The sequence below is a fragment of the Excalfactoria chinensis genome, chromosome 2 (genome assembly GCF_039878825.1).
Source record: "Excalfactoria chinensis isolate bCotChi1 chromosome 2, bCotChi1.hap2, whole genome shotgun sequence".
In the NCBI taxonomy this organism is placed as follows: Eukaryota; Metazoa; Chordata; class Aves; order Galliformes; family Phasianidae; genus Excalfactoria; species Excalfactoria chinensis.
The window spans coordinates 24027570-24043946 of NC_092826.1; positions in this window are offsets into that span (position 1 = coordinate 24027570).

Here is a 16377-nt window from a genome sequence, read left to right on the forward strand (position 1 = left end):
GGCTGTAGGGTACCAAGTTATCTGTGGTAAAGGAATACTTACTGGGAAGTAAAGCTTGTGTCCTGCCGTGTCTCTAATGGATTTAACTAGCACATTATCTAGTACACTTAATATGAGGTTTTATTTAGAAACTTTTCTGTTTCTCGGCAAAACTGCTGACTGCTCTCCATAATAACAAATCAACTGTTGATAAAATATGCCACTGGTATTTTGTAAATATAATTAGTCTGGAAGTTCTGTTTCTTTTTGCAGTTCTACAGTTGTCTGTTGTGACCTTCTCCTCATAGTAACAAACGTGAAAAATATGCTTGAAATGCACGTGAAAGTCATTTTTGATTGCTCTACAAAAGCCAATGACAGTTTGTTGCATACTGTTGCATCTGTTTTACTTCTTTGACCAGGCCCAGGCCAAGTGTATGTTCTAAGCCTAAAGTATAATAAATTTTAGTAGTTCTGACATAAAACTAGGCCTAGTTGGCTGAAGAAAAGTTTGATGCACGGGTTCTTCTACTAATACAAGTGTACTGTTTCTGTCCAAGCAGTCACACAGCTCTGAATCTTTCTTGGATGTGGCTGTAACTTTAAATGCTTTTGGTAACAAGCACTAATAATAATAATAATAATAATAATAATAATAATAATAATAATAATAATAAAAATCCCACACTTCATGTAGCTCATCTGAAATACAAAATGCTGTGATGCAGGAACAGGTTTGGAAACATCAGAGTGGAAATGACTGTGAGTCCCTGTTCTTTAAAACGTGGACCAGTGACTTGCTTTGAATCATGTTGCTATCAAACAGTCTTTCAAACATGCTGGCAATTATGCCAGCATTGTGAAGCTTCAGGGTCGCTTTAGCAAGGCAAAACAGTCTTCTGGAGGTGAGAAGTTTGCATTAGTGTTCTTTGGGTAGGTATTATAGAGAATATATATTTGCTCTGCAATAGGTGTTTATCCTTCATCTCTCTGGTAGCACATGGTATGTTTTGTTTTCTCCTAAGAGGGAATGAGATACCAAATGGCCGTTCTGTAAAAACTAGATACTCCATGAAGAGAAAGCCACAATATTGAATAGGCTGGATTCCCAGTACTGGAAGCTGCCATCACTGAGCCTGCTGGTGCAGTCCTGCTGTGATATCTGTGCCCGCTGGGACTCCATGATGCTACAATTCACTGTCCTGCTGATCGGTGGAGGTTCCAGATGGAGTTCAGCACTGACCTGTGTGCAATGCAAGCATGCTTCCAGCCTTTGGCAGCCTTTCAGCAAAGGTACGTCCCACCTACAAATAGTAGTTCTTATCTTGTTTACTTTGAAAGTCTTATTCTGTAAGAAATCCATCCTAAGACAAAAGATAATGTTAAAAGTAATGCTACTTTCTGTCAAATATCCATTGTCTATCATATATCCAGATGCACATTCATTTTGGAGGAAGCAGTTCTTCCAGTACCTGAAAGGTTCTTACAGTGAGAGTGGGCAGGTCTCTTCTCACTAGTGACATGTGACAGGACGAGGGGAAATGGCCTCAAGTTGCGCCAGGGCAAGTTCAGGTTGGATATTAGGAAGAACTTCTTTACAGAAAGGGTGGTCAGGTACTGGAATGGGCTCCCCAGGGAGGTGGTTGAATCACCATCCCTGGATGTGTTTAAGAGCCGTTTGGATGTGGTACTCAGGGATATGATTTAGCAGAGGTTTGTTGTTGTGGTGTTGTTTTGTGTGTTTTGGTTTTTTTTTTTTTTTGTATTTTTTTGTTTTGTTTTGTTTTGTTTTTTTTTAAGAGATAGGCTACTGGTTAGGCTGTGGTTGGACTTGATGATCTTCAAGGTCTTTTCCAACCTGAGTAATTCTATGATTCTATGATTCTTTATGCTTGTTATTTTACCAATGATGTCCTGCTCCTGGAGACACATTGTTTTGTTGGCTGCATCTAATCCTAAAATCTATGAATCATACATCTAATGCAAAAAAGACTTTATCAAATGTAACTTATTTAAGATAAGTGAATTTTGGCTCCGTATATTTTGTCTTCCTCACCATTTCTTGTATACTTTGAGCTAGTCCCATTGCATTGCTTTGGTTTCTTTTAGACATAGCATCGTGATGCAAACAGCATTTTTATATAAATGTGACAAACGTTCTGCTTGTTCCTGACAGTATCCAGTGCACGTCTCATGCCACCTTCTCAGTCAGCAACACAGCCTGAGGCTTCACATAGGGGAAGCTGGAAAAACAATAACATGCTCGTAAAGATGTCAGAATTGCAATTGAATTCATCACAAGCTTAACATTTTTCCAATCTCCTCTTCTGAAATAGAGATTGCGCCTGCTTCTTGTGAAGGTCACATTACACCTCCCAGGAACAGTGCTGAATCCTTGCGGTGGCACTGTGTGTACCAGCACTGTTCTGCAAGGGCTGGGAGAAACTTGTGAGAGAAACACGCTGGTCAAGGCTGCCATGTATGGAACTGTGAGGTATCTGGAGCTTAATACCAGTAAAGATATCTATGGTTTTCAAGCAGACAAAAGACCATTATTTACAAGAGCTGTAATTCCTCCGTTGCAAAAGGCAGCAACATAGTGTCCTCCAACCTGTCTCTTTCTGCTGTGACTCTTATATTCCTCCCCCCCTTTAATCTATTCACAAGGCAGCTGCCATAAGTGTCCTCATACTTCTGCTGTTTCACACATTTCTTTGAATCATACTTTTCTTGTGTTGCCTGAATGGGAAGTGAAGGAGGGAGTGGGTGAGAAACATCAAAACAGTGGTATCAAGTACTAAAAGATCAGTGTTCAGGAATAGCTCTTAGAGGTATTTAGGTAATAAAGGAAAGTGTGAGCTTTCAGGCACTGAACTGGGCAATGTAATTATGTATAGGATCTTAGATTGATTTTCTTTTCTCTTTCTCCTGTTATCCACCACAGCTATTTGTAGCATTTTATTTCTGAGTACATTCTTAGGAGGACAACGCATGCCAGTGTGTTTGGGCAGCTCCTTCCATGCTGGAGCCTTGGCTCTGATTAGAGCTTTCAGCTTGTTCCGTAAACCAAAGTCAGTAAGTGAGAATGAAAATGAAGAGACTGCATGACCAGAATACTTTGGTGAAAAATGTACTTAGGGCTGATTTGGCTTTTCAGTTATCTTTGTAACCATTTGCGTGGGGTAAATCTCACAGTCAGTGTAGATGAGACTGTCAGTGCTTCTTTGATTCTGCTGCAAGATGATCGTGATGTTGGTCTCTATTTTTAATCTGGCACTCTCATTTCCTAAAGCTGACCTATAATAATTGAGAGCAACAAATGCATTTTTCTCACTCTGTTGCCAGTGACTTACAGCGATGTCACAGAACGGGAGATGAAATTGCTGAAGTCGTTTTTCACGCTATCCAAAATCCACCAGATATTTTTACCAAACTTCCTGCTTTTCAGTAGACATGAAAGGAAACCCCCAAAAAGGACTAAGATTTTATTCATTTAAATGTTAGATGTCTTTAAATGTAAGAATAGCACGGTGCCCACTGACAGCTTGGTTACAGCTACACCCCCTTAGCAACTACGCTTCGACCAAACTTTGGGGTTGTATATGAACATGAATTTCAGTTTATTAGCCGCTCCTTTTTAATTGTCGTAGTTATTAACCATTTCATGTTTATAAAAGACAGAATCCTGTATGAACTGTGAGGTTTATGTACTGAAACAAAACATGAGATTAGCCATAGCATGTGTGTTACAAATGAGACAAGCGTGCGTCCTAAAAATGAGAAAACCCAGTCAAAATAATCAAGCTGGCCAGTGAACAAGTATTGCAGACAGCTTTAGAAAGAACAACGTGAGTTTCTGTTGTGTTTCAAGTGTATCGCCATGACTCTTCATGACTGCCTGATCATGACTTTTCTCACTCCTTTTTGACACTTAAGCTTTTGTTTTGTGTCCCGTATTGTTTTTCAGACCGCAGAAATGGTGTGCAGCTTGCCTTTAGCTCCATGCGTGTTTGAAGACAGGATGGGATTTGACTTGAGAGGTGACTTTCAGTATTTTGGAAGCATTTGCCAGCACCGATTGTACGTGTAGCTTGTTTGCTTTTACAAAAGCATACATGGTGTCCTAGATGGGCGTTTGTAAGCACCAGTTTGAGAAAAGATGTAGCTGGAAGCACATAAATAAACACTAACTCTATGTTTTTCTACCTGAGAATAAATGGATTATTCCACAAGCCACTGAGGTACAGTATGCTTTTATTTTTTAGCTCTTGTTTCTTTCCCTGTTTGACTTCTTGTATGTGGGCTAAAAGATTATTTATCTGAGTTTATCCTATCATTGTGGTAAATCCGATGGCAGTTTGAATAGGGTGTGCTGTATTTACTGCATTCTAATGCAGTTGTTACACTTTATTTCACATGAGACAAAGACCATAATCACATTATAAACCATAATGTATTACAACTTCAAGGACATGTTTTCAGGGTAAATGCAGACATTTGTCTCAGTGAGATCTGCTCAGGGCCACAATCTCCTTCATGCTGTTTTGCATTATGCAGCCTGTTAAAACCAAAGTACTTGACCCAATATTATAATATGTAGTATCAAATAAGTTGTAATATGTAGTAACCAATATGGTATTATATGTAGTTTTTCTGGATTTATTCAACCACGGAAGTGAAATAAGAAACCCTGCCCCAACTGGACTATATAACTTTTGCGTTTTACAGTAACACAGTAACAGTGAAATCAGATATGAAAATCAAAATTGGCAAAATGAATCCACTCAACAGTAAGACTTGCTTCACCTCATCAGCTGTGTCTAAGTGAAAACAAGTTGATCGGTGGAAAAAGGAATCCAAATGTAGAGGGTATTTAATAATAACACTTCAAAAATTCTTATGAGAAATACGATGTATTCCAGTACTTATACAATTAATCTCATCACTCTGTCCTTCTTCATCTTGTCAGTCAAGTACTGAATTCTTCAGAGTTTGAGGGAGTGGTGGTGCTTTCTTCTTGTTTTGTACAGCATACGGTACCGTTACACTTAAGTCTGGATGATAATCCTGGGGAACACTACAATACAGGGACATGTTTATCATAATCTTTTTAATGAACGAGCAGTATTCAGTACTAGATGAGAACAGATGCTGTTATATCCTCAGTCTGTTTATCTCAGGAGTCAAATATAGTTTGCTACCGACTGAATGGACTGATCTGCTTCTTCAATGTGTAGTTTTGGATGAGCACTCGATGAAAAAGAAAGGTCATCTTGCTTCTCAGTTTGATTGCATGAAAATCTATGGGGACAAGTTATCATGAATAACTGGCACAGAGGCAAGCATGGGTCGTAATTTTGGGTGTTCTTAAGTGGCTTAGTTTTTCTGGTGCAACTTTGTTTCGGGATCAGTGCTCAGTAATATGTATAGGTCTCTGCATTTGCTTGAAAAGCCTCATGTTACATTAGTGAAACAACAGGCAAAAGACTCACTGATAATAGCTTTATTCAACCTTGCTGAAAATGTTAAGTCTAGTAACAATAAAGGCTTAACTGTTCTGCAGGCTGGCCAACTGGTCGTGGCATACTACAGGAAACAATTGCAGGCATTTAGCATTTCAGGACATATAAACCAGAACTACTCAGAGATGCAGGATGTGAATATATACTCCTGGTGCTTCCACACTGTTTGTGGAATGGCAGCAATACACATTCCTTTAGTCCATATTGGCAACCTCATCTTGGAGAATTACGTATTACAGATATCTCAGTTTTTCTTTCATACATTCAGGTGTGACTCATGAGATTGTTTCACATACTGTTTATTTGCACTTGCAGTCATTGTGGATTCCTGAATGGTTCGTGCTTGTAAATTCTGTACTTAAGGTGGTGTAAAATCAATCATAACCTGGACAGAGAGGAAAGCAATGCTTGATCTGAGTTTCATTTCTGTGATTGCTTTTTCTCTGAGTTTGAATCACTAGTTACAATTAAAATTAGCCGTCTTCTCCATTCTTAGCATGAAAAGCAGATTTCATGTTGCAATTAGTAGCTAATGGGCACTTCTATCTTCGTTTTCCAAAAGAGGCTTCATCTAATCTGGTCTAATTTACTGTTGCTCCTAAGCTATGTTCTTTATAAAAAATAGTTTCCACTCACCCTCAGCTGTTCATAACTTTGGTTTAAATGCTTGAAGATAATTATGATTTGGCTTTAATTTTAGAAGTCAATTTTAGAAGTCAACTCTACTCCTCTCTGGTTTTACAGCTTGTCCCATCCCTGCAGAGCCCCTCTTCTCTTACCCTTCTTCTCTTGGACCCCTGGCATGTGGAAAACTGTTCAGATCACCTCTATTCTTACTGAATTCTTCTGTTGAATTCTTTCCTATATGACTTCGTTTTCCTACTCTTCGTGCTAATCCATTCCCTTTATTCATCATCATCTATCTAACATGCATTTTAGAAATGCCTCAGTTGGGCACAAGAGAATTTAATCAAGTTAGCAAATTATCATTTTTATCTTAGCAGAACGTAATTGTGCATGTCATTTCAACTAGAATAAAAACCAACAGCACCCTTCCTTATTTTTGGCAGATCTCCCAGCCCAAACGTCACTTTTTCTACTTCGGCATTACCACCATCAGCAATGGCTGTCATGCTCAGTATGACAGAGAGGTCTCATCACAGGTAGTGGCAGATAATGACAGAGCAAATGACAAAACAACAAAACACAAATCAAAAACACATACATGTATACATACAGTCTTACTGTATTAACAAGAAAAGCAATTTATTTCCAAAATCTTCCTCTCAGAAGTTGATATTATTTGTAGGTCTTGTTCTGGCATTCACTTATAAAGTCTACTGACTTCATTATTGCCTGGGACTGCTTGAGGACCAAGGAGCTGAGGGTCTGACCATCGATTGTTTTTCCACTGTGCCTGATCCCTGGAAGCCAGGAGCTGTGCATGTATTGCTGCTGCTTGCAAACTAGCAGTTCTGAAGTTATCTTAACAAGTGTTCAGCAGTAATACTGGGATAGCATTATACCAGTAACTATTTGGTTTGGTTGCTTGTGGAATCATTGTTGAGCATGCAATTGCAATCTCTTTTTGGCACACGGAGCTCTTTCTGTTTGAGTTCTACACAGAGAGCCAGTTTAAGTTCTTCGGAATTTTTTGATTTCTCAGTTTTTGATTTGAGAAAACCAGTAGGGCCCCAGTTACTAGCTTGGGTTGCATTTCTGATTGAAAGCGTTCCATTATGTGAGAGGAAAAAAAGTGTTGGAGATGCCCAGGCTGGATTCATTAAATCTCCTAGGAAAAATCACTCCATAGCTGTATCCCAAAGAGAAAGAATGTTTTGCTGAGGCTGATATCACATGATCTGTACTGCCAGTGTCCTTATCCAAGGCAAACTGAAATGTTTCATAGCATCCATAAAAGCCATCACAGTGCTTAGGGCAATGAGGCATCAAGCCAGCACCTCCTGAATCACTTTTGTATGGCAGTCTATGTGCTAGTGTAACAGTATTTCTCATGTTAGAAGAATATTGCAGTATTTACAAAGATTTCCTGCTTGGTCATTTTATTTTTGAAATCTGAGCTGTAAACTGAAACAATAAGTGCACCAACGTTGTTCCTTTAAACACCATCTATTCTTGGCATTTGGGACACATCCCTGAACAGCTCAGCTGCCTTGTCACATCAGATGATCAAAAGGCATTTTGACATAATTTAGGCTCTAACCTTCAATTTCACTCTCAATAAACAGAAAACCAAATGTTCCCCACAAAACACTGAGAAAACAGAAGCCGTGACTGTGTCACTCCGAAACAAAGCTATCATTACAGATGAGACATTTCCCTGCCTTCACACAATAGATGCTTTTATTTCCTACTGTCAAGAGCAGAGCCAAACAGAACAGTGTCTCTTTGTACACAGATATTTCTTTTAATTTGTTAGTGGGTTGATCCTTTTAAAATTGCTAATTAGCTGAGCTATGATTAATATGACTCAAGTAACTGGAAAATCTCATAGTCTCGTAATCATAGGGCTTTTCAACTGACTAGTCTTGCTCCAGTTGCTTCTACTCTGTATGTGAATCACAGCATCATAGAGTCAAGGAATGGCTTGGGTTGGAAGTGACCTTAAAGTTCATATACTTCTAACCCCAGCATACCACCCAGCAGACAAAGCTGCCCAGGGCCCCATCCAACCTGGCTTTGAGTGCTTCCAGGCATGGGGCATCCACAGCTTCTCTGGGCAGCTGTGCCAGAGCCTCACCACCCTCTGACTGAAAAATTTTCCTTTGACATCTAATAAAAATCTCCCCTCTTCTAGTTTTAAACCACTCCCCCCTATCAGATCATGTAACATACTGGTTTTACTCCTGCTTATAATCTCCCTTCAAATACTGCAGGGCCACAGTGAGGTCTCCCCAGAGCCTTCTCTTTCCTAGGCTGAACAAGTGCAACTCTCTTAGTGTGTCTTCATAGGAGAGGTGCCCCAGCCCTCTGACCACCCTCATGGCCCTTCTTTGGACCCTCACCAACAGCTTTGCATCCTTGTGCTGCGTGGCCACAGGCTTGGACACAGTACACCAAATGGAGCCTTACAAGGGCAGAATGGAAGAGGACAATCCCTTCCCTGCTTTGCTGGATGCCTCCCTGTTCATGCAGCCCAGGATACAGTTGGCCTTCCAGGCTGCAATCACGCTCTGCTCTCCATCTTTTCATCCACTAGGAATCCCCTGTTCCTTCTCCGCAGAGCTGCTCTCATTGAGTTCTTCTCCCAGTCTGTATCCTTGTTTTCCCTGTCCCCCTGTGCAGGAACACAAGAAGCTGCTGACCCCGCTGAGCTGCTGGCTGGCAGCTGAGAGCCAGCAGCTCTGAGAGGCCCTTCCTACCAGTCAGCACCTTTGTTGTTCCATGAAAGTCAACTGAGGTCAGCTTAAACCACCAGATCTGCAGTTGGTAGTAACTGGTGTTAAGCAAACACTTCTTTTCCTTGAACCCAGACCTTCTTTTGGTAGAAACAGCTGTTTGTTTTTTCTAGAAATGCTATTCACTGAGAACAGCTATCAGATTGGAACAGAGGGCAGTGGAAAGTGTAATGTGCAAGTGCAACTAAGATGCTGAATGGTAAATCACAGCTTCATAACAAAGCCAGCTACCTCTAGGATAGAACATAATCTGTTTAATTAAATCAGCTGACAAGAGTGCATGATACAGAATATGTGTTTAAGGCAATAAAAGTCACCTTTGCAGAACTGCTCGAGTGAACAATACTGCCAAAACTTCATTCGTATAGGAATGCACTGGTCTAAGCAACATCATTTTTGTAGGGATTCTCAGACTTATCAGCCTCTGAATCTTGCTCTTCATTAGGCTGTCAAAAGACGTCCATATTGAAGTTGCTATAATATTACTCCACTTATTCTCAATTTTAATGCATTGCCAGGACCTGGAAAGAAAACACATGCATGGTATAAGGCATCTTGTGTCGCTATAGACCAATAAAGAGATGTATCAAGGTAGGCAGTGGGAAATTGATGTGCATTTGCTCTCTTCACAGACTGTGCTGTCAGACTTTAAGTCTGGTCACATCTGAAAGCAATGTCTTCCAGGGAGACCTTACTAGCAGGAGCACCACACTGCTCTAATGGAGAAACTACACAGCCAGGTGAACTGTCCTCACCCATCCACAGGGCCTAATTATATTTAAAATAAGAAACATAATCTGAGAGATACATTGTTGCTCAACCTGCCCACGTTCAGAAGCGGGGATGAGATGGCAGCTGCACAAATATTGCTAGCTGAAGCTGCCAGTGATAGAAAAGTTTTCAGATTGTAGTCCATGGGGCTTATTTATGGAAAATTTATGTTGATACCAACAGGCTCATTAAAATGAAGACAGCAGAAGGTGCGATGTAGAAATCTGCTCTGCAAGTATTGCAAGTAATTAATTTTAGATTAGAAAATGATGAATTATGAGGTTAGGATCATATTCCATTGCAGGCCCTCTTTTCATTGCATCTGCAGTAGGTTTCCACCCAGGTCTCAGACCTGGCTTTACATTCCTGTCACCTGGTCCCACACTATGACACAACAGTTTGAACAGACACTGCCTGCAAAAGAGCAGAACTATTAATGAGTTCTCCATCAGAAGCCGGAGGGAATTTGTTACTGTGCCTCAGTTCCATAAAAGAGGGCAGCGCAGCTGTATTTTTATAGGTGCATCGCAGTGGGTGAGGAGAAATTATATTGTTCATGAATTGCTTGAGCTCATGCTGTTCCAAAAGAGTTCACATAAAAATAGATTTTATCTAATAAGGAAAATGTGAGTTTTGTCATGTTGCCTGACATGAACCAATATAGATACTTTGATAATGTTTTGTAAGCTTTTCTTTTTTTTTTTTTTTTAAGAGAATTTATAATGAAATCTGAAATCGGTGCTGAGGATTGCATGAATTTTAATACAAAATGCGTTGATTTGATTCCTTCATTTTGGATGTCATTTTGAAAACAACATTTTGGAATTTTAATGCATCGTTTTGAAGAGCGGTTGCTAAGTGGGCATGTTTCGGATTACAAATGAACTCAGTTAACACTTCGCTCTTGAGAAGGAAAGCTGTAATCCAAACAATTTGTTAAGACGATTACGTGAACAGAGAATGAAAAACATGAGCAGAAAATCCAACATGAACTCTTACAGAAAAGAAGTATGAGTTCTCCAGAGGCCACCGACTGTTGCCTTTGGTCAATGAGTTGGTTAGACATAATTAAAAACACCACCACCAACCAGAACTCAACAAAATGAGCTCTGACTTTTTTGTGTCTTTAAAGATGGTGAAGTAAGCTCATGACTTCTACCTGTCTGATCTGATGCTGGATTCCTTAGGCCAGTTGAGGTCCTGCTGAAGTCTATGTTAGTTTTATTCACCACATGCTACCAAGAGACACCAATAAGGTCTACCAAAAGGAACCTTCTAATCTGAAACCAGTTCCATTGAGGTTTAAAGCAGGAATCTGACTTTAGAAAAAAACTTTGATGCATTTTCATAGCAATATAGATTCTTTTTTTCACATGTTTTAAAGTTTAAGGAAGCATAAGAGATGAGATTTATTGAGTTTCGTTGGAAAATTCAGACAAGTACTTTAAAATCATGGACTCCTAGAATCATAGAATTGTTTGAGTTGGAAGGGACCCTTTAAGGTCATCTAGTACAGCTCCCCTGCAACAGAGGACTTCTGCAGCTTTCTAGTATCATTGTGTGGTTTTGGGATTGATGTGCAAATGATGTTCGGTTCTGTATATTCATACAGTACATCATTCAAAAAAAAAAGAGAAGTTTCATTATAACTGTTTATAAATGTCCAAAATCTGAAATCCACAAAATATGTATTAGTGGGGAAATAGCCAACAAAGGAGGAAGTAGCAGTTATTTTAAGAAATCATTTTTCTATGGCATGCTAGTGTCTTTAGCAATTGTTGATCCCCTCAAGGATCATAGAATCATAGAATCATAGAATTACCCAGGCTGGAAAAGACCCTGAAGACCATCAAGTCCAACCACAGCCTAACCATAGTATCCTAACTCTAACAACCCTCTGCTAAATCACATTCCTGAGCACCACATCCAAACAGCTCTTAAACACATCCAGGGATGGCGATTCAACTCCTCCCTGGGAAGCCTATTCCAGTAGGATATGCTGAGTGGTTTTCAGGAACTCACTGGTGTAGTTACCTCAGTACTCTGTAGGGACATGTGAAAATTACTAATAGGCATAGGAGAAATGTCTGTGCCTGCATAGAGTTCAACAGGCCCTTTCCAATGATTATTCATAGGGTAATAAAATTCAGGCTCTGTAGCCACAGAGGTACCTGAGACTAAATAAGGCAAGATGATGGATAAAGTTCAGAACTTTATGCTAACAACCATAGTTAAAAGTTTCAAATCCACAAAGTTTAGGTTCTGGTGGACTCTCAGTGTATGACTTTTGGGTGAAGTAGGCATTTGAACTATTTGTAGGTGGTGTGGAAACTGGAGAGAAGATAGAAAAAGGTGGCGGCATAATTATCTAAGATTTGAGTGAAGTTTATCTCATCTGATAGAGCATTCCTTTCAGTGAACAGCCATCACCTTATGATCACTTCCAGCTCCCCATTTCTGAACTAATACTGAATGTTCTCCTGTAGGCTCCACCAAGGGACATCCCCCCACACTGTTCACTACTGAGTTCCTTCTTTGACTTGTGGCAGTCACCATTCTATTTAAGGAGTCTGTCCCTTCCAGGGAGAGATATCTGACCTTGTTAGCATTCAAGTTATTGTTTTCTGGGGAGCTCAAAACTAATGTCTGGAATACTCTAAAAAGGAGAATGAAATATTCTTTCAGATATAGTAGGTAGCGAGTATCTGAAAGCTTTTATTTTAAGCTCCCTGCCTTTGTGTAGTGTAGCACCGAAACAATCATTGTTAATCCTTTAGACTAATCCCCTTCTAATAACACTGTCAGCTCTTTGAAATTGCTTCTCTCTTCAGTGCTGAATACAACTGCACCTGTGCAGAAGAAGATGCTTGATGGACGCGGACTTACACTGGACTTCAGATGTCTGATTCTTCTTTTAAAGAAGTGTGAAAAGTGAAAGTGATGGATCCAAATGAATGTTGGAAAATATGTGTGCAAATCATCCCCAGTATGCCTCTAGGGCACTTATTCAAGGAAACAGATACTTGAGTGGTTCTCCATTACTCATTAAAAACAATGCAACCGTCAGTGAAAGACGTTTGACATGGTAGTGTCTGCTTTACCTTTAGCAGATTAGACTTTTTGCAAAATAAACTAATCTGCAAATGTAAAACAGTCATCTGGTTCAGAAGCAACTGAGGTCTTTAACATCTGCTGAAACATGAGATTGAATTTTATAACAGAAATTAAGTGAAAGCAGTGGTTAACAACCGGCTTTAAGAATATCTGTTCCCGATACGTAATTAGTAATTCTATTATTTCTGATTCTTTTTGTCGTATCATTTTGGATGGAGATTATAATCCTCACACAGATGTTGTCATCTTCTTTCACTGACCAAGCCATGGCCTGGTTGTTGCATTCCCTTCCCTCTGCTTCACCAGATCCTTTCAGTCTACATCAGATTCCTAAGACTTGCTCATTTTCTGTACATGTAGCCAAAGTATTTGCATGCCTTTTATTTCCTTCCTTTTCCCTTCCCCCACTGCGTACTTATTCAAGCAGTCCCAACAGACTACCTCTCTTGGTAGCTTTTGCACTTCATGCTTCTATCATGCCCCATCTTTGTTTGGCCAGCGATCTCCTTATACAGGGTTTTCTCTCTCTTCCGTTTCTCCTCAAAAAAGTATCCCTGATAGATATTAGCCTTTAAAAACAGAAGTAGAAAGAAACCTGGAAGCGAAAGTATGCTTGGTAAGTTTGGTTAAGTGTAGTATTCAATTTGATTCCACATTATAAAGAAATTTCCACAAATAATTCCAGTTTAATTCAAGAGTTTATTTGCCATTTAGGTGCTATTGGTTGAATATATTTCTCTGTGCTTTCCTTACTCTGAATTTAATTTTTTATTCAATTGTTTTTTTATATCTTTAGAAACCACAAGTGATGGGGTTCTTTTGCTTTAAGCACCACTTATGGAAAGACAAAATGCTGGTTGACTATGTCATGTGAAGAATAAGGATGGTGCTGTTACTGCTATGACAGCCTAAAGACATAGCCAAGACAGTTTGCTGGTGGAGCAAGCATCTCTTATTAGACGAACTTGTACCACTGGGAAAATTAGACAAGTTTTTCTGCATGTGACTCATTTAAAATGCCCGAAACTTGAAGCAGCAGCCCTCAAAGCTAAGCAGAAGTTGAGATCATTGTCTTCTGGTATATCAGTTGTGCTTCAGGTCATCTCAAAGAGAACATAGCTGATGCTTCTGAAGAAAAGAGAGAGGAAGTAATAGAAGAAGGAGGAGACCAAGGAATAAAGACATCAGAAGATGAAATGTGGTTTTAATCTAAGAAAATAACTGTCTCTTAGTTCACAGTGTTTATTATCCATCAGGTTTATGGAAGCATCCATTTTTTTTTCCTTTGGAAAGAAATGTATGATTCCTAATGGAGCATCCAAAATAAGGATCCATAAAATACAGAGGTTATTTTCTAAGAAATGTTCCCTCCCTTAAAACTGGGTGCTTCTGTCCTTTTCAGCTTTTATATAATACTTCTTTCTGGTGTACCATTGTTGTTTCATTTCACCTTCATAGTTGCCCTGAGAGCACTTGATTCAGTTGATGAAATGTGTTATGTCCTAGAAGTACAGATCAAGGAGGGCTGCTGATTGTTCAGCATTACAGGCTATTTATTGTGCTGGTAGCTCAGGGATGTTGGTTACATTCTGTACTCAGGGCCTAAATATATTTAGTTTGCTTTGGCTGAAGACACCTTGCTTTTCATAATGAGTTAGTGAGGTTGGGGCCTGTGTAATCAAAAGGGTGGTTCTGGAGAGCAGTATTTCAAAACAGGGCTCTTCTAATAAATCTTTCAACAATTGCCTGTATTTAATTTCCAGTATATGGAATTGCAAGTGAGAAGTATGTGTAAGAGCTTGGTGATGTTCTGCTACCACTGTGCTGTTTCAACATCACCCAACAGTATGTCTTGTTTTTATTCTTTTATATATTAATAAGTACTAACAAAACTTGCCTTTTTACAAACAGATCCTAATGGCAAAAAAAGGATAAATGATACTGACATGAGCTTTTTTTGTGTCAAGTATGTCGATTGCACTATGGTTGAAACGACATTTATGCAACTGATTGAATCACACTGCAGGGGAGGATTTGCTAATACTGTTGCATTTAGCCTACTCCCTAAACTTTCTGTTTCGTTATGAGCTTGGCATGGTGATGAGTGTACGGTCATTGTCAACATTGGTTAACCTCATCTTCATCTTGACTTTTCTCACATATTACTTATGGTCATTCTAGGTGACTACAGGCAATGTTGAAATATCATGTGTATGCTGTTTGTGTTAACTGCCCACAGTATCCTGTTTGCTGTGTCTAAATAACCAGAGAACTGTATATAGTACTTCAGCTTTTTCCAAGAAGTTCCTTGTCTTTTTGGGCAAGGAATGATAGCCCTTTCCTCTTTTGTTTAACGTAAAGCTGTTCCAGCCAAAACTTTTCCATCAGATTCTCATTCTTCAAATCTCTGGATATGTCTTTTGCCCATACACAGTGAAATTCTCCACAAGAGGGAACTCTTGAGAGTTTCGTAGTAAAGACAGTTGTTCCATCTTTTTGCTGCTTGCAACATAAGTATTAAACTGAGTAATCGTAACAGTACCTGTATGAAGCCATTGAAGATTTATTTAAATGATGCTATGCTCATTTAGGTATGCTCATTTTGTTTGCTTTGTTTATGTGAACTTCCTTCTTTGAGTTGCTTACTGTACTACAGAGAATGTCATTTAATTTGTTTGACACAACAGCAGTCAATGCATGGCAGAAAATGCATTGCACATTTTTGGTAGTTTTTGTGAACAATCTTCTATCAACAGTGAATAGAAGCTGCACAGTCCTGAACGCACAGAGTCATGGACTTGCTGATGTTGATAAGGATCTTGGGAGATATCACTTATCTCACCTTTGTAGCTCTTACATATTCCTTGCTTTGCATATTGAATTTGTCTATTATGCTCTATTGTGGTACAGGGTGTTTCTACGCACTGTATTTATTGTGCAGCAATGTGCCAGCTCTGGACATAATTCTTTCAAATATGTATTGAACATTGAGCAAGCAAACTGCAAAATCCTGCTGTCAACATCGCAGGGTAAGGGTTTTGCTACAGAAACTAAATTAGTAAAATTTATAGGCTTAATTTGAACTTTGTTCATAAAGTAACAGGGAGAAAGTAGCATAAATACTGATGTGCCAGCTTTTGTTTGCACGTGAATGCACTTTTTGTGTAATTGCATTCAGCTTATTTAATGTAGATTCATCTTTTCCGGTCAGTGTGAATCTTAACAGTCCTATTTAGTATATGTGGCTTGGAAAAATCTCTTTAAAAGCAGAAATTCTGAAGTGCAATGCCAAAACACAGTACTGCAAACTGATTACCTAAGGTACACCTCAGTGTTAAGGCCTCTGAAGACACTGAAAGCCAAGTAGAACCCTATCAGTGTGCTTTAGGGGAAGCTGGTGGACTCAGTACTTGACTTGTGACAGTGTTCATGTACAGACATACACACCTGCTGTGTGCAAGTCCTCCACTCTCCTTTCTTAATCACGTCTGTATTGCACACAACAGTATTACTGGTAGGTGTGCCAGAAACTCAGTTTTAAAGCACTTTTATGACTTGTGTACATGCAGCTT